The 21854-nt window shown below is 39.8% G+C and overlaps 1 protein-coding gene and 1 non-coding gene across 12 annotated transcripts in view; one reads left to right on the top strand and one right to left on the bottom strand.

Moving 5' to 3' along the window:
* Positions 1–21854, top strand: part of AUTS2 (activator of transcription and developmental regulator AUTS2) — a 1128325-nt gene that overhangs the window by 570604 nt on the left and 535867 nt on the right. The gene's annotated exons all lie outside the window — the stretch shown is intronic.
* Positions 16987–17129, bottom strand: LOC119872443. Its single transcript, XR_005361518.1, has one exon. It is a non-coding gene; the product is annotated as a U4 spliceosomal RNA (small nuclear RNA).

Raw genomic sequence — 21854 nt, 5'->3', positions numbered from 1 at the left:
AATTTCTTCTTTTGTGAAATGGCAATGATTTTTTCCTGTCCAAACCACTATTTATATTTTTTCTCAGCAGTGCTTATGCGATTGAAATGCTATTACAGGATTTGAATGCCCAGAAATAGTTAACCTGACCTACTTTCACATACCATTTCATAATACTTAGCCTTCTTGATCAAGAAGATAACACAATAAAACCTCTGTTAACAGGAATGAAATGTTGTTATTTTACATTTAGATCATTCTTTAAAAACATTTGTTTCAGTATTATTGAAAATCTTTCTGTAATGTATTCTGTGGGTTTTTGTTTTTGTTCTTGTTTTTTTGCCTTAGAGAGTATGCTCTAGCGAATATAATTGTATCCCTCTCTGATGATGGACTGTCTTGCACAGCCTTGGGGCCATGATGTTTAGAGTCAGTTCTTTTTGCACCAAGAAATGGGTATAAAATGAGACTGTAATGGGAAGTCATGCTGGATTTGCTCTGCTTTCTGCCTATACCTTGCAAGTTGCTGCTGCTCTTCTTCCTTTTCCTCTTCCTCTTCTTCTTCCTCTTCCTCCCCTCCTCCTCCTTCTCTTCCTCCTCCTTCGTCTTCTTCCTTACTCCTTTTCTTCCTTATTCCTTTTCTTCCTTCTTTCTTCTAAAAAGAGAGGCATCCTGAGCAGGGTTTGGGGAGGAAAAGGGCAGAGGGAGAGAGAGAATCCCAAGCAGGCTCCATGCCCAGTGCAGAGTCCAACACAGAGCTTGATCTCAGGACCCTGAGATCGTGACTTGAGCAGAAATCAGTAGTCAGATGCTTAACTGGCTGAGCCACCCAGGTGCCCCACAAATTGCTTTTTAATACGTAAATTGCCTATGTGAATTGCTTTCTCAGTGTTTTACTTTTTCTTCCTTAAAGGAAAATAAAAAGTATGTTAGCCAAACTTATAAAAGTAAGATGTACAGTACTAATGTAAAATATCATTATTCTATCAGTGTCTTCACAGGAGACATAGCATGCTTTGAAGATATGACTTGATTAAATGCTTTGCCTCTAGTTTTTCAAAATTATCAAATGAGGCATTCCCTCTCTCAATAAGTTTCCATTTTTTTGTGTGTAATAATAATCATAATCCTGGCTCACAGTTACTGAGCTTTGTTTGCCAGATACTGTTCTAAGCTTGGTTCAGGTTATAATCCCATTATTCTCCACAACCACTCCATCACAGAGGCACTATTTTTTTTTCCATTTTTCTAATAAGGATACTGTGACTTAGAAGGATTTAAAAAGTTTGGCTAAGGTCGTATGGCTAGTAGCTGGCTGAGCCAGGATTGAACAGCCCAGTAGATGAACCTGTGCTCCTAACTACCATACTGTGATACCTCATGGGTGTGTGCCTCATGGGTGTGTGTGTGCATGCGTGTGTGTGTGTGTGTGTGTGTGTGTGTGTTGGGGGAGGGTTGTAGAAGAGGAGATCCAGACCTACTGACTTTTGTAGTGGGCCTTGCATGGTATATGATTTGTACTTTGGTTTATATATCATTCCATTAAGCTCAGAACATTTCTACCAGATAGATTTCTTTTTTTTTTTTTTTTTAATTTTATTTATTTATGATAGGCACACAGTGAGAGAGAGAGAGAGAGGCAGAGACACAGGCAGATGGAGAAGCAGGCTCCATGCACCGGGAGCCTGACGTGGGATTCGATCCTGGGTCTCCAGGATCGCGCCCTGGGCCAAAGGCAGGCGCTAAACCGCTGCGCCACCCAGGGATCCCCCAGATAGATTTCATTATCCACATTTTACAAATAAAGAAATCAAGACTCAGAAAAGGTGCCACTTTTAACCAAGATTATGGAGCTAAGGATAATTGAGGGGCAGAGGTTGGAACCTGACAACCCCAATTCAGATGTGGCCGAGGATATCATTAAGAAAATGAACTTTCTCTCCAAGAAAGTAATTTTTGGAATGTAGAAGAAATGTAAGTTTTCTGTATATCACCCTATACCTAGTGAGGATCTGTGTTTTCTTTTGGAGTTGAATCGTTTGTTTTGCATTAGAATCACTCCTCTCTTCCAAGTCGTTGCTTACACACTGTCTCTTCTGCATGCTAATGGTTTGGGGTCATTGGTTGGTCTTCTACAATTAGCATCATTCTTTCCATTTGTTGTTTCTTGAGAGATTAATTTTCCTTTGAGTCTTAGACCCTCCTAATAGTACATCTGTTAGCCCCCTGAAGGTTGAGTGCTTCCGTCATGCCATTAGTCACTCATACAATATCCTAAGAGCATTTTAGGACAAATGTGAATGGTCGTACCCTTGGATACTAGTTCAAAACCTGGTTGTGACTGAAGGCTGTCTTTATGCCTGCTGGGACAGAGTATTGGTTGTCTCAGTTTCCTTTGCCATTACTTACATCATTTAAGAACTTCCTGGTGCAGTAAAAAGGGATTTTAATGAGACTTGTTTTTCTTCTTTTCCTGTGGCAGTAGGGGAATAGCCAGTTTTCAAATAGCTGCTTATTACTAAAAATACAGAATGGGCTTTTGTCAGGTCCTACAAAATCCTATGAATCTCCATTATTGCATGACAGAGTCTTGTGGGAGTCTTTTGGACCGCTTTGGCATCAGGTGGGCAGCATCTAAGGGCCCACAGTGACTCATGGGGCAGTCTGCATCTCAGTATTGTTTGTGAATGTGTTTTAATGAGCAAGGCCTTCCCACCATCGCATTTTCCTGGCTTGTCTTCTTTTCTTTTTACCTTGGCTCCACCTTTGGCTTAGCTGGATGGCACCAGTTTCACCAGAGTCCTTTAGAATGGAAGCCAATCACATGAGGTCTCCCTGACAGTTTATGGCTTAGAGACCATTGGAACTATTTTCTGGGTGGCTAATGCTTGGTTGTCCCCAGCCAGATCTGTACTAGTAGAGAAAATGCACGGTCTGTAAGTCTGTGTGTATTTCATATTGTCACAGACACATCCTTGAGTCCAAATAAATATGTTTCTACTCTCCTCCTTGATTTTAGTGCTCAGTCACACAGACTCTGAAGAGTAAGTTTCAGTTCTTGCAGACCAAGAAGGGGGTTCAGAAATAAAAGGGAGTTCAGTTCCTGCAGACCAACAAGGGGGAACAGCTGTGGTTATCCAGAGATGTCACAATGTGCTGCTCTGCTCAGACATTTTTAATACCTGCACATTTTAGCTTTCCTGGGCACCTCCAGCAGTATCACCTACGAGCTTGGCAGACTAGAGAAGCTCTCAAACCCATTTATTACTTCCTGTAATAAATGGGCTATTTTTCAGACATATGGGCTACTTTTCAGACATTTTCCAAATATCTCTTGCTTACGTTTTCACAGCTCTGGCAAAGGGGTGAACTGGACCCACATACCCAACTTGAAGAGCAGGATTTCTCCAGGAACAGGAATGTGAGGAAGGCACTTAGCAGGACCGGAGCTCCTGCTTCTGAAAATTGATCTCTAAGCTCAGTATAAATATTCTGATCTAGAGGCAATTATAGGACCCTGACAGCAAACCTTCCCAGCTTGCCACCAGCCTTGGTTAACCTTCACTGTAACTGCTGGGATGGGAGCTTTGGTTGTGCAAGAAGAAGATTGTTTCAGGGTGGTATTTTATCTCCTAGTCCCAGACACTGATCTAGCTTGAATGCTCAACATAATCCTTTTGTGTACCTCCCACAGGCTGCAGTTCTGTAGCATGGGTAGTGGTCAGAGGAGCTCCAATGCCAGAACAAATGGTAATGCTAGCAGACCAGAGCAGGAGTTGTATCTGCAATGTGCCTCACAAAGGAGACTTTCTTTGCTCCTCCTGGTACATGTGGTAAGCATAGAAATTGTTTATTGTGAAAGTCTTTCAGCCACAGGTCTAAGGCGTAATTGTACCCTCTGGGTAAACCAAAATAAATACCAGGCTAATAAACTTAATATTTCTAAAAATAAGTTATCCTATTGCATCTCTGTAAAAAGAAAAATAGGAGAAATTGCTGTGTGTTCTTCTGCTCTGATGAACTTCCATGCCACCCTGTCCCAGTTCAGCCTTAGAGTGGAAGAAAATACTTCACCGTTTGAAGAAGAATGATAGTACACAATCCAGTCTTTTAGAAGGAGAGGAAGGGAAGTAAGTTTTGGTGCTAATTTTGGAATTTTCTTAAAACACGTACACACAATCTTGTTTTTTCCCCTGTAGGCTGATGATAAATATGTTCCCTATATTCATTCCAAAAGATGTCTTCCATCTAGGGTTCCATTCATTTTTAATGTGGTCACGATCACCTGGTCCTCTTGCTGGCTTTTCCCACCCCTTTCTTTGCCCTTTTGACTGTCCCTTGGTCCCTCCTCATCTCCATTTATCTCACTAGCCCCCTTGGCTCCTCCTGCCTCCCTGCCCAGTCTGGACAAAGTGTAGGAACTGCAGCCCATGTTCTGTTGGCACTCTAGCTCACATCCTGTCACTGACCCCACTCCCTCCTCACTGTCCTTTCTCAGAGACTTCTCCTCTGTTTTTATCTTACCATCCATGTCCTTAAATATGGGCAGCCCCGAAGACTCTGGTGACTATTCGTGATTATTTTTGCTCTATTTTATTAAATAAAGGTGTGAAAAATAACGTAATGAACACCCATGTACCCGTCACTAAGTTTGAAAGGGTAAAACATTTCCAGTCCAATTGAAGCCCTCATTCATTGTGATTCTGATTACAATCTCCTCTCAATGCCCAGGGGTAATAATCACAGTCCCTAATTTGTTGTTCATATTAAGAGTTTCTTTATACACAGTCCATATTTGTGAATCAGTAATACTATGCAGTATGTTTATATTTTGAAAATTTGCTTGTGCCTATCTATGCACTTCGGTGAATTTAAAAATGGAACATTATGTTTATGAGGTTAATTCATTTGCTCCATTTTGTTCTTCTACTACTTATGATATTCTAGTTTAGGACTATGCCACCATTTATCCTATTTATATACATTTAGATTGTTTTTAAGATTTTGCTGTAATGAACAATGCTGCTCCGAACATTCTTATACATATCTCCTTGCACACATGTTCAGTTGTTCTTTCAGCAAATTGTGTTAAAGTCCCTGTGAGTGCTTGACCTGATTGAGGAGAAAAAGTACTAGAGTGAGGGCCTTATTTTCCAGCCTATACCTAGGAGAGGACTCGGGGGATTCTGCTGCAGGAGCCTCTTCCTGTCTCCTTCATGCTCACCGCACCTCTCCTGGTCATCTTTCACACTCCTATTAGTGTTACCTTCTTTTTTTTTTTTTTTTAAGATTTTATTTATTTATTCATGAGAGACACACAAAGAGAGGCAGAGACATAGGCAAAGGGAGAAGCAGGCTCCTCACAGGGAGGTGATGCAGAACTTGATCCCGGAGCCCCGGGATCATGACCTGAGCCAAAGGCAGATGCTCAACCACTGGGCCACTTAGCATCCTTAGTGTTACCTTCTTAAACAAAGTGTAATCTTCACTGTTAACACCCCAAATGTTCAGTGGCTCCCTGTTGCGCAGTGATGAAACCAATACTCCTCAGCTTCCTGTTCAAGAAACATCCTCACCTAACCCTTTTTGGTCCTTGTACCCATGTACACCTCACCCGTACACCATCCCCTCCCTGTGTCATTCCCCTTCCATGCCCCTCAGCAATGTCTCTGTACCTCTAGTTGTCTTTCCTGTTTTGAACTTTATCCAGGATGGTGACATTCTACACAGTTTTTAAGACCCTAGTGAAGGGATCCCTGGGTGGTGCAGCGGTTTGGCGCCTGCCTTTGGCCCAGGGCGTGATCCTGGAGACCCGGGATCGAATCCCACATCGGGCTTCCGGTGCATGGAGCCTGCTTCTCCCTCTGCCTATGTCTCTGCCTCTCTCTCTTTCTCTCTCAGTGACTATCATAAATAAATAAAAATTAAAAAAAAAAAAAAGACCCTAGTGAAAATACCTCCTTATCCATGTACCTCGGACACCCTTGTCTGGTCCTAAATTTATATTACGGATAGCTAGGTATACATTTGCTTAGCTGATTGTGAGCAGGGACCATATGCTAATTGCTTCATACATAGTAGGACCTCATTAATTAAAATAATACTAATAATCACATTGAATTGACTGGACCATTTGGTTCTCAGCCTTGCTGTTAAATCTTTTAATGCTACCACCCCTGGGAGGAGGGAGCAGCAAATGTTTTAATTCTTCAATACATTTTTCAAACATTTCTGTTTCCCAAAAGTGCCTGTAACTTACTAACAAGGCAACCATCCTTAGCAGGACTATTTTCACTTCAAAGTGGGACAGGGTTGAGAAAACTGATTTTAGTAGGAGAGGTGGCCACTTGGTAAAAAAAATAAGACCCCTCTTCACAGGATCACCTCAGTGGGATCTAACGAAAGCATATATCAGGCAGCCTCATGGCAGTCTCTTGGTGAGACCCTTTCTGCCTTTTGGGTAGTAGTACAGGTTGATGACCCGTCACTAGCAATGCCCTTCAACTTATCTCCTGCTTCCAGGGAACAAGGCAGATTACAGCCATTGTGAATAAGGGAAGCCTGAGTCCACTGTGTCCACGACTCCATCTTGAAGAAAATGGGAGAAATGAGACCAGTGGTTTGATAAATTATATCAAAAATAGTTCCTTCATGCTAATGGAGTGTGAAGAAGCTGATGTACTGGAGATGATCTATAATATTTCATATTTCTCAGAGGAGAAAAATGATAAACTTGATGATGTGTGATTTATTCATGTTTCTCCAGATGAAGAAAAAAATCCTAAAGTCAACTGCCTGTTTCTTACTCCCAGAAGCTGGCTTGTGGATTTTACACTGGGATTGGAGGCTGGACTTGTTTAGAGAAATGCCTAGAGAAACTTTGATTAATCACCAGACCTTTGGCAGTTGGTCAGGAGAGGGTAATTATGCCAGCATTGTTCCTATTTTATCATCACTGTTTTATGGCTCTACACCACCAGGTGACAGATGTGTTAATTATTACGTTTCTTATCCAGGACTTCTCTTCTCATGGCTTTGGCCCTTAGTCCTTCCCTGCAGCTCAGCCCTGGACAGCGGTAACTTCTGCAATCAAAGTACCGCTCCTTGGAAAACATGCTGAGAGGGACATGGTTATCAGCCCTGCTGTGTGCAGACTCTAACCACAGGGGATCTGGTTAATTCCCTTCCCTCTTCCTTCTGCCTATCACCCTTTGGGTCAAGTGCTGCTCAGAGCCAGAAGCTCTACTTGCTTCTTTAATAACTGAAAATGGCACCCCTGGCCTGGGCCGTTTCACTCTAAATAGGCCCCTGGAGGAGGTTAGAAACAGAGGTTCGTCTTAGGCAAAGCGATTTAGTAGGTAAAATTGTCCTTGTTCTTTTTCTTTCTTTTCTTTATATATTTTCCCCTGCTACTCCTTCCCCTATTGGCCAAGACCATAATAGGACTCTCCTTACACATCTCCTACCCACCTTGCCATTTCTTTACTAGATTAATCTGTCCCCTAATCATAGGCCACCTGCCTATGATTGACCTGCCTATTCATTGACCAAGAATATAGTTAATATATTTGGTAATTTTATTTTCGTGATTATGTTATGGATACTAAAGGCTTAAGACTGACCTTTATAAGATAAATGATTTGCATTTTAATAAGACTTTTGGAGACTCCTTATAAAGGCACAGTAGAAGGATACCATTCGTGGATGTGGTAGAGAGAAAAGAAGGCCCTCCAGAGAGTCTGGGGCATGCTTTATAAAGTGACCATTTTCTCCATGTTCTCAGGATCAGCCAAATGTTACATCTCTGAGATTATGGGTGCCCATCTGCCAAGATCCTTTTTCTGGTCTCAAACTATACATTCAATTTTTTTAAATCTGCTATAGTTCCATTTATAGGCACCACATTGGTGGTTTCAGGAAAATAGATTTCATTGTATAAATAGATTTCAGGTTCTTCTAGTGATTTAGAAATCGTATAGACATCTTGGAATATGATTTATAGATAAATAATGGGGTTCAGGACATTTCCCCCAAATACGGTTCCTTGGCATGTTAAATGTTTCAAGCTGGAGGAATTTGAGAGTGGTAGGAGCAAAAAGGACTTCTGACCTTCCCCCAAAGTGTTTATAGAGCCTCATATGAGAGATATGATAAGCACTTCCTGTCACTGGGGGAAAGGAACTTGCTTATCCCTCAAGAAGGAGGGACTCCCAGAACTGACCTTGCTTTGTCTCTACCAGTTTACTGTACTTAGCTCATACCCTTTGTCCTGTCACATATATTCATGGCTTCTTACTCTTCATCCAACCTAGCTTAACCACTTTCTGCAGGCCTTCACTGTGTTCTGAGGGCCCACTTGTCATCTACAACTTACAGTGAGATTTGTATGATTTTCTCTTACTAATCTCTTTTTTGATGAGAGCCCCCACTGAGAATTTAGCAGGGCAAAAGGAAAAGATATTTTTCCTCCCTTATAGTTTGTGACAACGAAAAGGGGCAGTGAAAAGGCTGGGACACTCCACTTGCACCAGAGACTACAGTTGAGGTCCAAGACAACTGACAAAAAGCCAGGAGAAGGTAAGAAATTCTTACCATATCAGTTTCCTGGATCTCTGGCTGTGGTGTTCCGTTGAGAGAGAAAGGTAAAATTTTTTCTTTGTCCCTTCCTTTCTGAATTCACACAAGCAAGAGAAAAACCTTGTGTAATGAATGCATTTGTATGTTCTTTTCTTATTAATTTGTCTTTTGTTATAAGGGCCCCAGCCAAGAACTTAGAGAATTTGTCTTCTCTACAGCAATCTGTCTGTTGATACCCTTTCCCTGAGAGTTTATGTGGCCCTCTTATGTCTCCTGTCTGATTCAGGTAAGAACCAGCAAGCTGTGACTTGCAGCCCCATCATTTGATGGTTCCCATGAAGTAGAATCAGAATGTTGTGATAGTGTGATCCCATATGACAATTATTAGAGGTTTAGAATGGATTCTAGAGAGAGGTAATTATCAGAACAAATCTGGTCCAAAAAATTCTATCTTCTAAAACTGCCTCTAAAAAAAATAAAAAGTGCCCACATACACATAAACCAGTTTTGTTTGTTTCAACAGAAGGTTCATTCTCTTGGACTCTGGATACCTGGTTTTGAGTATTAGGTTTTATTCTTGTAATTTAACTGCTCTGTGACTTAATTTCCTCATCAGGAAATTGTGGTGGCATTAATGCTAAATAATGAAAGTGTAAGTTATATTTTTGCCTCAAGTGCCATTTAAGTGATACTGTATTTAATTTACTATTGTAGGAGTAATATTGTAAAAGCATTCAATTTGGTTAATCATTTTCTCTGTTGACTTCTTTGTGGATGTCATCTTCAGCGTTTATTCACAGTCACACAATTCTTAGAACTTTACGTGGTGGATAAAATCCCACAGAACAATATATTAGAGGCAGTATCTGCTGCCTCGCACAGCTTGAGGAACCCCCCCCCCCCCCTCAGTTTACATGAAATACTCACTAATTAACCATGGAGTATGGGGAGTGTTCCTCTAGCAGTTCCCTAGCCGAAATAGCTTGGGGCCGAAGAAAGCTTCACAAACACACCTATAATCTAGTTATGCCATTTTGTAACAGCTGAATGAACTGAAATTTAAAGAAGGAAATTTAATAGAACATAGAACTCAGTGGGTGTATTTAATGGAGAAATAATCTATTCCAGTTTGACCAGTGAGGGTGAGTAGTCGAGGGAAGTTCAGAAGACTCCGATTTTCTTTAAGAAGTCTGTCATTTTCTTCTGTCACTTCAGCCTACTGGTGATTTATCAGTTCTTCCATCAACAACTTTTCTTTGATTTTTTTTTAAAAAACCTTATTTTCTTCCTTCCTTCCTTCCTTCAGAAGGAAGGAAGGACGTCCTAGGAAGTAAGTACTCAATAACAGCACTACAGAAATTACCGACAGATAAGAGGATGTAGTTCTTTCTTTCTGTTAGTTCTTTGCTTATGTCTGTTCGTTGTCTTTCTTTCTTGCTGTTCTCTCCCTGCTCTCTCTATCTCTAGGTCTCTTCTTTCTTTCTTATTTCTTCTTTTCTTTCTTTCTTTCTACAAAGCATATTCAATTCAGTATAGTTATCATGCCTGATCTTAAAAAGAAATCCTGTTGGTTCTATACTTCTTTTTTTAAACAAGAGTAGCCACAGAATATAGAAAGTAATTTCCAAACTGGCTCCAGAGGAGGCAAGTGCCACAGCTGGAGGGAAAGCCTGTGCAGGAGGTAGGGAAGGCTTTCTGGACTGTCTGCCGTCGAGAATGAGAATTTCTTCTTCTGACTCTCCATTTCTTCTGGACGTGAGGTGTCCTGTCTTTTCCCTTCTGGCTAGCCAGAGACAAAATTTTACCTATTTTAAGGTTTGAGGCTTTTCCAACCTTCTAATTTTTGGTCCAAAAGCTGTCTGATACCAAAGAAGAGAAAAAATTCCCTTGTATTGATCTGGTGGCTACAGACAGGGTGCCCTCTGGTATGTTTGTCTTCCAGAAGTTAGAGGTATGCATCTGAGGAAACCAAACCCAGGGAAGATCCTTTTCTTACAATATTGAATTTCTTTGTTGTGACTGAGCTGGATGCGTAAACAGATTTTGGGGGATGCTTCCATTATTTCAAGGCTATATTTTGAAATAATCTATATTTCCTCCAGAACTGTTCATCTTAATTATAGTTCATACATGAAAGTGAGATTCATGTGGCTGCTACCAAATGTGACTATTAGGTGCTTTTGAAATAGTTAACTGTGTGCTATCTTTCACTACAGTTATTTATGTATCTGTCTCTTCCATTAGATTTTAAATTTCTTGAAATTTTATATCCTCCTTGTTTAGCACAGGGTGGCACAAAGTAGGCCCTTCATAAATTGATAATCACTAACTTATGTGTGGGCATTCATTTCAACACTGTTGACACTTTCTTATCCAGGGACAGCAAATAATTTAAGGTATAAAAGTCAAAAGTTTGGATTTGGGCCCAGATGATATTAAGCTACTTTTTCTGACAGTTATTCATAATAAAATCAAGCCCCTTGGAAGTCTTTTCTGGTGTGCAAGGCCACTTGTCTTACTCTTTGTGATGGCAGGAGGACATGCATCAGGTTATCTAAAGATTGAATGGATTATTGAATTTGTGGCTTGCAAAGAAAGAAGAGCTAAAGCAGCCATTTAGGGTTGAAGATCAGTCAGGAAGACATTTCATTCTACTTTCGGAGGTGATATTAGGATGAGCTTTTCAGAAGCATTCGTAAGCTAAAGTCAAGCCTATGTAGTATAGACCTTCACATCTTTCCATATGTAGAATCAAAGAATCACAAAAGCTGATTCATACCTGATAGGAGTTTCACATTATTCTTGGAATAGGTCATCACTAGTGGCATAGGGGAACTGAGCCCCTGCTGCCCAGCAGGAACAGCATGAGAGTGGGCATCTAGACCTAGAATTTGTTGAGGAAAAAATATTGTACTAAGTATTAAAATTTTACATGAAAGCAATAGATAAATGTTTTAGAAAATGCAGATTTCCATAAGAAATACTGCCCATCCTGAAGGAGGAGATATTTTGGTATGGATTGGGCACACCTATCAGGTTTTAATAAGCTCTCTTTTCTGCATAGGATGAAGATCTTTTTACTCTTGTAGAATTGTTTTCGTGTGCTAGTAGAGTGTTGGTTGTTATTATAGTTTGTCTTTTTGCCTGTATTTGTTGCTTACTGCCATTTCTGAACCAAGACATAAGCTGTGCAGCTACTGCAAAGACAGATAATAATATAATGATTTCTAATACTCATACCACACTTAAAATGTATAATTTTAATAACTTTATTTAACCCTTAGAGTAATTCTGTGAGGTAGGTACTTTTATTATCCCTGTTTTCCAGATAAGGAAACTGAGACAGTAGAGGTTAAATAACTTGCCCAAAGTCTTGCAGCTAGTAAGTGGTAGAGTCAGGATTTAAACTCAAGTATTCTGGCTCTGTAAACACTAATCTATATACTGCTTTTGCAAATCTTATTTCAGCTTGACAATGAATTTAATAGATTAGTAGGAGATCAGTAGGAAAGCCATTCCAAAGAGTTTAAAAAGTTACATGGACTTGAGAATATAACTAGTGACAGTGACGAGTTTCCACTCCATTTTATCTGTAATGTTCTACTCTCAACATGATAGTCACATATGCAAGTATTTGTGTGGTGTTTAGGGGCAGTTTATATTTTCAGAATAGCTGTGATTTTAAGTTTAAAAATAGTGTTTGTGGGATGCCTGGGTGGCTCAGTGGTTGGGCGTCTGCCTTTGGCTGGGGTCGTGATCCAGGGGTCCTGGGATCAAGTCCCGCATCGGATTCCCTCAGGGAATCTGCTTCTCCCTCTGCCTATGTCTCTGCCCCTCTCATGAATAAGTAAATTAAAAAATATATATAGTTTTTGTATCATCTATAGTGGTATTTAGGATAACTTTAAGGAAACATTAATCATTTTACACTTGATCTAAAACACATACACACACATACATATATATGATATCATACCAGACATATGTAAAGAAACTAAGATAATTACCTATTAAAAATAGTTTATTGTGGCTTTTTTTTTTTTTTTAAGAGGTGAGGTGCAGAGGGAGAGAGAATGTCTTAAGCAGGCTCCATGCTGGGTGTGGGGCCTTGAGGTGGGGCTTGATCTCACCACCCTGAGATCATGACCTGAGCTGAAGCAAGGATTGGATGCTTAATCAACTGAGCCATGCAGGTGCCCTCATTTATCTTGGCTTCTGATTACGATATTTACATGAAATTTTTTTTTTCCCTTAAGACTTATCTTTTGGGTGCACATAGACTGGATTCTGCTTAAATATCCATTTGGCCAAGTCTTTCCTTTGTGATTAAGAGGCCATCTTGTGAAAAATGAGACTACAGTAAAGCAGTCATTCCAGCCTTGATTTTCCATGAGGGAAGCTTTGTCACCACTACCTATTTCTGACATTAAAATTATCTGCATTTATTAAAGTTTATGGATTCTTAGGCTGCATATATTTCCAAGCACTATTCTGTTGATACCAGACATCTAAGAATCAGCATGTGCAATAATGAGAGGAAGAAGAAAATAGATCATCAGACTTGCTCAACTGGCCTTGTTTTGAAATCACATCAAAAAAGAAAGCTGCTCGTCCTTGTGCCACGTTAACTCGAAGATATCTTTATAATATTAATGGGCATTGTGCTGTTGGCCCACCATTACTCCTGCCAGAATGACTTTCTTGTTTATCTAGTAAAGGGAAGGGTCTAAGCTTTGAGCATGTAATAATTCACTTGATAAAATCCAGGTTTTTGAAAAACAAGTCATATTAAAAAATAACCCAGAATTAGTTAACAGGTGATAAATGTTTCATTTACTTCCGTATCCCATCACATTCATTAGTAATGGTGATGCACTGACAATTATCAAATGCTGTTATGTGCCAGGCACTTGCTAAGTGCTTCTAAATGGAGAGGAGTAAAACATGCGCACCTTTGTTTTATTGAGAGTAGGATTTTATGATTCCACAACTGCTGCCTGAGTAAGAGCCAGGCTTGAAAGGCCAAGTATTTTATAGGAAGTCTTTGAGGAGGAAGAGGAGGACAAGTGCTCTGTGAGGGGCCCAGAGGCTACAAAGAGTGACAGTACTCTGAGATCAGGGAGAAGATAAGTTGTGACACCATCTTCCTGGGAGAGGGGAAGGGGTTAGATTCGTGGAAAGAGGTCTAGGAAGACATATGCTAAGGAGCAAAAGGGAAGGAAAGTTCCATCTGGAGAGTGGAAGTTGAGTTAGCTATGAGCCCATCTGAAATCAGCTGCCCATCAGGTATGAGCTTGAGAACAAAACTGTAGTATTGGTGACTGTACCATGAGTCTGGAGGATGTTGAAGGCTTCTTTAGAATTTTCTGAAGAACTTTGTACGAGGAGGATCCTCAGCATACTCTACGTATGAACTGTGCATTCTGTTGCTAGGGAATTCCACCATTTGGACATAAATGGAAGTTCTTTTTCCTCTATAAACTAGTTGTCTAAAAGTTCAGAGAGATATTTCTCTTTATCTGTAAAAAAGGAAATGTGCCCATAGAAAATTTTGAATAAGCCAGAAATTTCCAAGAAACATTTAAGAATTGTAGCGAGAACTGCCAGGATTGCTCAGTATCCATGATTACCCAGAGCAACTGATGAAAGAAGGACCATGAGCTGTATGTACCAGAGATGATATCAGTGACTCAAAAGGAGAACTGCTTGCATAGGCCCACACCTCATTTCTCAGGAGAGAGTGCCTATAAATGACCCTACCAGTTCTAATTAGATGATAATTAAAGCAAAATCATGTGAGTCAAAAACTGAAGAGGGACATCCTATGGCCAAGACTGGATAAATAAGAGTTTGAGAAAGAGGACAGGAAATCTCAGCAGAAAACTGGGATTGTAGATTTTTGCTATGTAAACCAGATTCCCAACTAGGGTGCTGAATTTTGACTAGGAAATGTTTGATTGCCAATTTCCTTAAGAAGGAGAGGTTCTTACGCACATAAGGTTTGAAGCCAGATTAATGCCTGTGATACCGTTTGGGGGATAATCAAGATATCTTTGTGGATGGCTATTTTGTGTGCCTGGGTCTCAATTTCTGTATTTGTAAGATGGGTACAAACATAGCTGTGACATATTAAATGAGATAATGTATGCAGTGTTCTTGGCACTTAACAGTTGCCAGCCTCTCTCTTGAGCCCCTCAGAATTTCTTTTTGTTCATTTCTTGGTATTGAGGGAGAGAGAAGAGTTCTGACCTATAGATAACCTGAGATATCAGCTTTATTTTTTGAAAATGCTGATCACCTAGACACACTGAGTTTGCTGGTATCCATTTGTTGGCCGTCTGGTGAAACCACCTTCTGTAGAGCAGTGTGTGTCAGCATGAAGGGGTTATTTGTGATCACAAGGTTGATTGTGATTTGAGGAGGATCATGTTAAGAATGAATAATAGCTGGATTGCTCATGATGCTTCATCTTAGAATGTTTACATTATGAGATCTAGATCACTTCTGATCCCAAGAGGCTACAGGGCCAAATGTTTGTTATGCATCTAATAAATATCACAGTAAGAAGGAGTATTGCTTTTCCAGCCTGGCACCTTTTTCCTGCTATCATTTCCCTTTGCACATTCTACCATACCTGAGGTTTTAGCCAAAGATACAGTAATAAGTGTTGATTAGTATTTAATGAAATTAAAACCTTTGCTAGTAAAGCCTTGTAGAATTTCTTTTGCCGAGGTGGACATTTGAATAGAATGAGAAATACTGTCCATTAAGGAGAAAAGGGGTACGTTTGTTTTCTTTTAAATATGATCATTAGTATTAAAACTTTTTCCTGCCAGTTGGCATGTTGCTCTCCTAGCAGCTGTTTTAAATTCCTTAATTGTCTATTGCTACTCGGTGATCATTTCACAAATTTCTTCACTGGTGCATAGTTTTTGCTGAACCAAATTCTGACAGTGGGGGTGTCAATCTCATAGGCTGGGCTGAGCTGAGTTCTAGTTACCCTTTTCCAGTACTGAGATAAGCTCTCATTAGACAGTGTATTGTCATGGAGCGCTAGTTCCCTAGGTCTCATTGGAGGTGATTACTGGGGAAATGGGAATCTGCAGAAGCTTTGGGTTGCCAGTTGTGTTACTTTTCTTTTTACGGATGTTGCTTGAATTCTGTTTAACCCAATATAGCTTTTTTAATGCTTACAAAGGAAAAGGAGTTTACTCAAGGACTTACAAGGTGCACACTCTTATGTTATCTCACTGCTTGTAATTTAGCTCAGAGTGAAGAAATTAAGCATTTTCACCATAGTATTTTCATTCTTGTATCGTTAGCCATTTCACACTTTGTTCTGTGTATATTTTCTGTTGAAATACTGTAAAACGTGTCTGTAAGGTGATATATACCCTTGAGATTAGATGATCTGTTCTTTCCAGAAACATCAACACAGCATATTTTTCAGGCATTAGGTTTAACTATAGTATGTTGAAGCCTTATTCAATTGGATATCAGATATTGTGCTTTTTGTTAGTATGGTGATATGTCACATTATATATGATGGTTCCATAATGTGATCCACTGCTTTCCTAGTGATGTGAAAGCTGGTAACACAAGCCCAAATTTTTGTTTATATATCAAATTAACACCTTTCATATCTTATTTCATAGTCATGCATTGCAGGAACATGCATTATAAAGTGTAGGGTGGCTTATTTTGTCTTTTTTTTTCTTGATTCATAGTACAGTCAGAAGGTAATTACCAGGTTTATTTAGATTCTCATGCTGCATATGTTCTTGTCTCCAAAATAAATAATACAAGATAATTTGTAACCATTTTAATTGTCTTAGTTTAACTGTAAATAGGCAGTGGTTTTTTTTCCATATAACAACAGACAAAGAAAGTGGTAATTGGGTTTACACGTCTAGATTGTATTTTTCTAAAGTTTATTTATTTATTTTGGAGTGATCTCTATACCCATCGTGAGGCTCAAACTCATGACCCTGAGATCAAGAGTTGCATGCTCTTCCAACTGAGCCAGCCAGGCGCCCCTTACACACCCAGATTTTAAAACATTTGCCCTTAACTGTATGCTTTTCTGCAAGTCATTTAACTTTAACTGTACTCTCACTATAAAAGTGAGCCTGGTAATTCCTTCTTCAGTAATGTTGAGAAGATTAAACGAAGTCACAGTGACAGTGCCCTTTCACAGAGTTTATAGCAGGTACTAAAAAAAATCCTGTGTTCCTTCCTTTCTTTCTGTTAGGAAGAGTGTCTCTTTTATTGATTAGACTTTTGCCATCAAAGGGAAAAAGATCCCTGTCTCTTACAAAATTTCTTAGGGAATGCATAAATTCAGTGTGGGCCTTCTAATTCTGACAAATAGAATATTGATTTCGAGTTCATTGCTGTAACTTGCCAAATGAAATGAAAGGTTTATGCTACTCCTTTCAAGTCACTTCTGATATATCTTGAGCAAACAAAGTCTGTATTTAATAGAAGTTTGCTAATTAGGAAAAGTTTTCAATTAGCAATAATCATGCTTTGGGTAAACCTCATTGGCTACAATACTGCCACTGCGCAGACCTAAAGTTTGCTAATTGGAAAGTGTTACTAACTCAACACAGATGTAGAAAATGAGAGTCTGAGAGGAGGCCATGGAACTCAACGAGAGAGTGGGATAGAACCTGCCACTTTGTTTTGCCTGCTAGGATGAACTTGACTGTACAAGGCCGTAGTGCTAATTACCTTTAGCATGTTTAAGTTCTCACTTCTCACTTGTCAGTGTAGAGACAGGAAAATCCTTATTGGTCTGTACATGTCACACTGCAGCAAGCTGAAAGCTGAAGGCATAAACTCTCAAGGCACTACTTCCAGAGACTGCTGATGTTCCAAATGGAATGTGGGGGATGGAATTCTAATTTCAGGAGCAAAATGACACAGAGGGGGGTGGGGGTGTTAAAGGAAGGCTCCTTGTATTCATTATTGTCTTCTGTGTCAGTGTGAGAGTTTGGTCTACAGGCATAAAAGCAAGCATGACTTGAACCCTAGCAAAACTACCATTAGATAGATTTTAGCGGCAATCTGAGAAAGTCAATATGTGCTCAGGAGAGGAAGAAAGCCAAATGATGAGAATGCCATCAACCCAGTAGGATTCATTTAGTGTGTAGTCGTAGATGGCATCCTTTGTCTTCCCTTTGGACCAGGCCTGACTATATCTAGACCTGCTGATGTAATGCCAAATCTGTTATCTTTAAAGTCTGATAGCAACCTGCTTTGACAGAAACCTACAGAATCCTGAGCCCTTCGTGGTTTCTTGATGTGATCTAAAAACGTGTTCACATCACATCAGACATAATGAGGGAAAAGAACTGCTTTTGAAGACACTAATGAACAATGATCATATAAGTCAGTGAAGTAGAAAATGCAAACAGGTGCAGACAGTTGTATGTCTTGAACAACATGAAGACTAATAGAACTAACACTTAGTGAGTCCTTACTCTATGCCAGGCACAGTGCTAACACTTAATTTTATTATTATTTTTAGATTTTATTTATTCATGAGAGACATAGAGAGAAGCAAAGACATAGGCACACAGGCTCCCTGCAAGGAACCCGATGTGGGACTCCATCCCCGACCCCTGGATTACTCCCTTCGCCAAAGGCAGATGCTCAACCACTGAGCCACCCAGGCGTCCTGTGCTGATACTTTATATGCAGCATTGTCTTTCAACCACACCACTGTGGATACTAAATTGTATCCTCATTTTATGATGTAAATTTTGAGGCTCAGCAAGGTAAATGACTTGCTCAAGGTCACATAGCTCATAAACAACAGAACTGAGATCCCAGGGCCAGCCATCTGATTTCAGAGCCTGAATGAAGAGCCTTTAGAGAGATCACTGATTTTTGCAATAAGACAAACCATTGGGCAGAAGAGTCGGAAAAATGTTAATCCCTGTAGAGGGCACTATTCAGGTTAAACTCACCCAAAATAATTTTCTAACATGATAAAGCAGGCCCATGGTAGCCACTGACTGTTTCAGATATGTTTGCCTCTGGAGAAGAAAGTGCACTGATTCATGTAACCCTACTGTCAGGGTTATTTAAATCTCAGATCCCACCTAGAATTCACTTAAATAATCTTTCATTATTTTCCTGTGTACTCTTATGATTTCTTTCTTGCCTGAGAAGAATAATGTTCAGCATAATTAATTCAATTAATTCTAGGCTTCCTCATCTCTGCATTTAGTATCCAAAGTACTTTCTTCTCTTTGGTCCCTGTTTTACCAAAATCTGTCATTTTGCTTATAAAATAATAACAACTGTTGAACCTGGAAACCCCCAGTGTAAGTTTGTAACTTGCCCAGATATAAACAGAATAAATAGCTTGACCAGAAGACCACCCCCACTGGTTTTTCTACAACCCCTTTGGGCACTTTTTGGAATAAACATGACCCCTATGCTTGTCCAGGAAATACCACAGTTAGCATGGTCACCTACCTTCTGGGCAAGGGCCACAAAGAGGGAGGGGACTTTATTGAGGGACTGTCAGAATGCTTTCTAGAGTTTGTTAATACATGTTTGCTATCTCTTCCACCCCAGGCCCATCAGGGATGTTAACCTTGAAGATAATAGTAACTGTCGTCAGTAGGAAAATCCAGCTCTGTTTTGACCCAAAAGGTAATTTAGGATGGCTTATGGAACCCGAAGCTAAACGTCAAATGTAATTAAATGTTACTGCTGTGTCTTGCTTTAAGAAGAGAGCTGCTGAGTTCTAGCACAGTGTAAGAGATATTCGACTTAACCATTTTGATTCTTTTCCACATTACATAAGAGGCCTTATCTCTGGCAGCACAGAAATTTTCCCTGAGGGACAAGGAGGTGTCACATTTCAGGAAATTGCTATAGTATTTCTTCAGCCTGATTTTGGACCTAGGTTTCTGATTGGTTTTCTTGAAATCTTCACCTGAGTATGACCCTGGAAGATGGTAGGAATGCTATCTTCAAGTATGTGTAACATTTTTAAAGAAATTAGTCTTGAAAAAAGCAAGTAGACTCTTTTTCAAAAATCCTTCCCCCAAATGCTTATATATTTGAATGGGAAAATCTCAGTAAGACACTGTTACTAATGTAAGTGCTAATTATTAAGAAAAACATAAATGATATCTCTCCATGAGGAGATAAAGTGAGGCCTTTAAAAAAAAAAGATTTTATTTATTTATTTGAGAGCAGAGCAAGGGAGAGAGCATGAGCAGGGGAGAGAGGGAGAAGCAGACTCTCCACTGAGCAGGAAGCCCTATGCAGGGTGCAGGGCTTGATCCCAGGACCCTGAGATCATGACGTGAGCCAGAGGGCAGACCCTTAACCGACAGAGCCACCCAGGTGCCCCTAAAGTGAGGCCTTTTGATACAGTGATGCCTACATCTGGAAATCAGACTCATTTTCAAGACATAAATCCAAGTCAGAATAGGAATGACTCTTTTAATATTAACACTAAATCTACTCTTGAATGGTAGAAGAAAGAAGGGGAGAATTTTGAAATTTTTGACCTCAAGGAACATATATCCCAAAGACCTTATAAGTTTCAGGAAAGCTACATTTTCCTCTTCCTTCCTTATTTTGTCTCTCAGTCCTAAAATATTCTCTGGGCAATCAATTTTAGAGATCTTTCAAAGAAAGCAAAACTTGACTTGTCTGCCTGTTAACTACTGCAAAAGTGTGTAGATTCCTGCTGTTCAGTGTAACTACTAACAGTAATAAGGAAACACCTATTATTGTCATTATCTGGAAAAAAGAAGCTCCTAGATTGGATTAAGTGAGGTTGTTGTGCTCTAAAGAAACGCAGCATTAGGCAGTAATGAAGGTGCAGTAGCAGAAATGAAGGCGCTCTTTCATCAGAGTGATTCTCCCCCACCCTTTCCTTTTCTGTCGGAAGAGGATGTGGAGTGAGAGAAGAGCTTGATCTGTTTGGGGAGAAAGTATCACAGCCTATTAGTTAGAAGAGATGAAATTGAGACAGCTTCGGGGACTCCATTAAGTGTGTGGTGTTTAGGCGGACTGTATCCCTAGGTAAGGAGTGCTGTTGAGGAGGAGAATGCACAATGAAATAATTGGGCTGGGGAAATCAACTGGGCTTTTGTGGCCTCTTATCTCCTTGTAGGGGTGGGGGAGGGAGACACACCCCGCCCACAATGCCTTTCTCCTAGCATAAAAGCCATACTGAATAAACTAGAGGGGAATTTCTTGCTGAGTACATGAACTGTCAGTGTATTTTGAATAATAAAAACAATGGGTATAATTAAATTTCATCTGGCACGGGAAGGATTCAGAGCATGTCACCTCAGAACCATCTCGCACTATGCTATTCTCCAGGCATCTGGATATCCGGTTGCTGCAGCTGATGGAGAATAATTCAGATTTGATCAGTAATGACAGCATCTGTAGGGACATGTATTAATACATTGATGTGTCTGGAAATAGGTTCTTAAATAAAACATCATCCTCATGTATTTATTTTCATTTTAAAGGAATAAATTGAAATCAGCAAATAGAAGATGACTGCCTTTTCCTATCAAGACACTCAGGCAAAATTTTTTTGGACATTAGTTAAGGGTAAGCTCTGTAGTTCAGGTACTGTTAATGTTCACCTGACTGCATATCTTTTGAGATCAGAAAAGGTACAGTGATAGCAAGTCCAAAGCTCAGATAATCATTATTGTACTCTTGGGGAAAAGATTTAAGAAACCATCTTTTTTTACATTCAGTATATATAATGATAGTTATGGCTAATATCCAGAATAAATTGACATGATGGCTAATTAAATACTCTTCCATGTGCTAGATACTTTGTGTACATATGCACAGTTGGTTCTATTAGAAAAAAATCCTGCTTATCTCCACTTCTGCTACCTGTTAGCTATTAGCTCTTGAGTAACAAATAAGCTTCTTTCAGCATTAGTTTTCTCAGAAAAAGGAGGGAACTAGACAAAATAAATTCTCTCTACTCCAGGCTCATGCACGCAAGCACACATGCATGCCTGGGCATCCCTCACCCACACACATGCATTCTATTTCTGAGTATATACCTGTTTGACACATATACGCAGATGTCCATACACATATGCAGAACATTCTTAAATAACACCAATTATGGGATGCCAAGGTGGTTCAGTGGTTGAACATCTGCCTTTGGCTCAGGTTGTGATCCCAGGGGTAATGGGATCGAGTTTGCATCGGGACTCCCTGCAGGGAGCCTGCGTCTCCCTCTGCCTGTGTCTCTGCCTCTCTCTGTGTGTCTTTCATGAATAAAT

Source organism: Canis lupus, chromosome 6, assembly GCF_011100685.1.
Source record: "Canis lupus familiaris isolate Mischka breed German Shepherd chromosome 6, alternate assembly UU_Cfam_GSD_1.0, whole genome shotgun sequence".
NCBI lineage: Eukaryota > Metazoa > Chordata > Mammalia > Carnivora > Canidae > Canis > Canis lupus.
The sequence above is the reverse complement of the archived record's forward strand: the minus strand, read 5'-3'. Positions and strand labels throughout refer to the sequence as shown.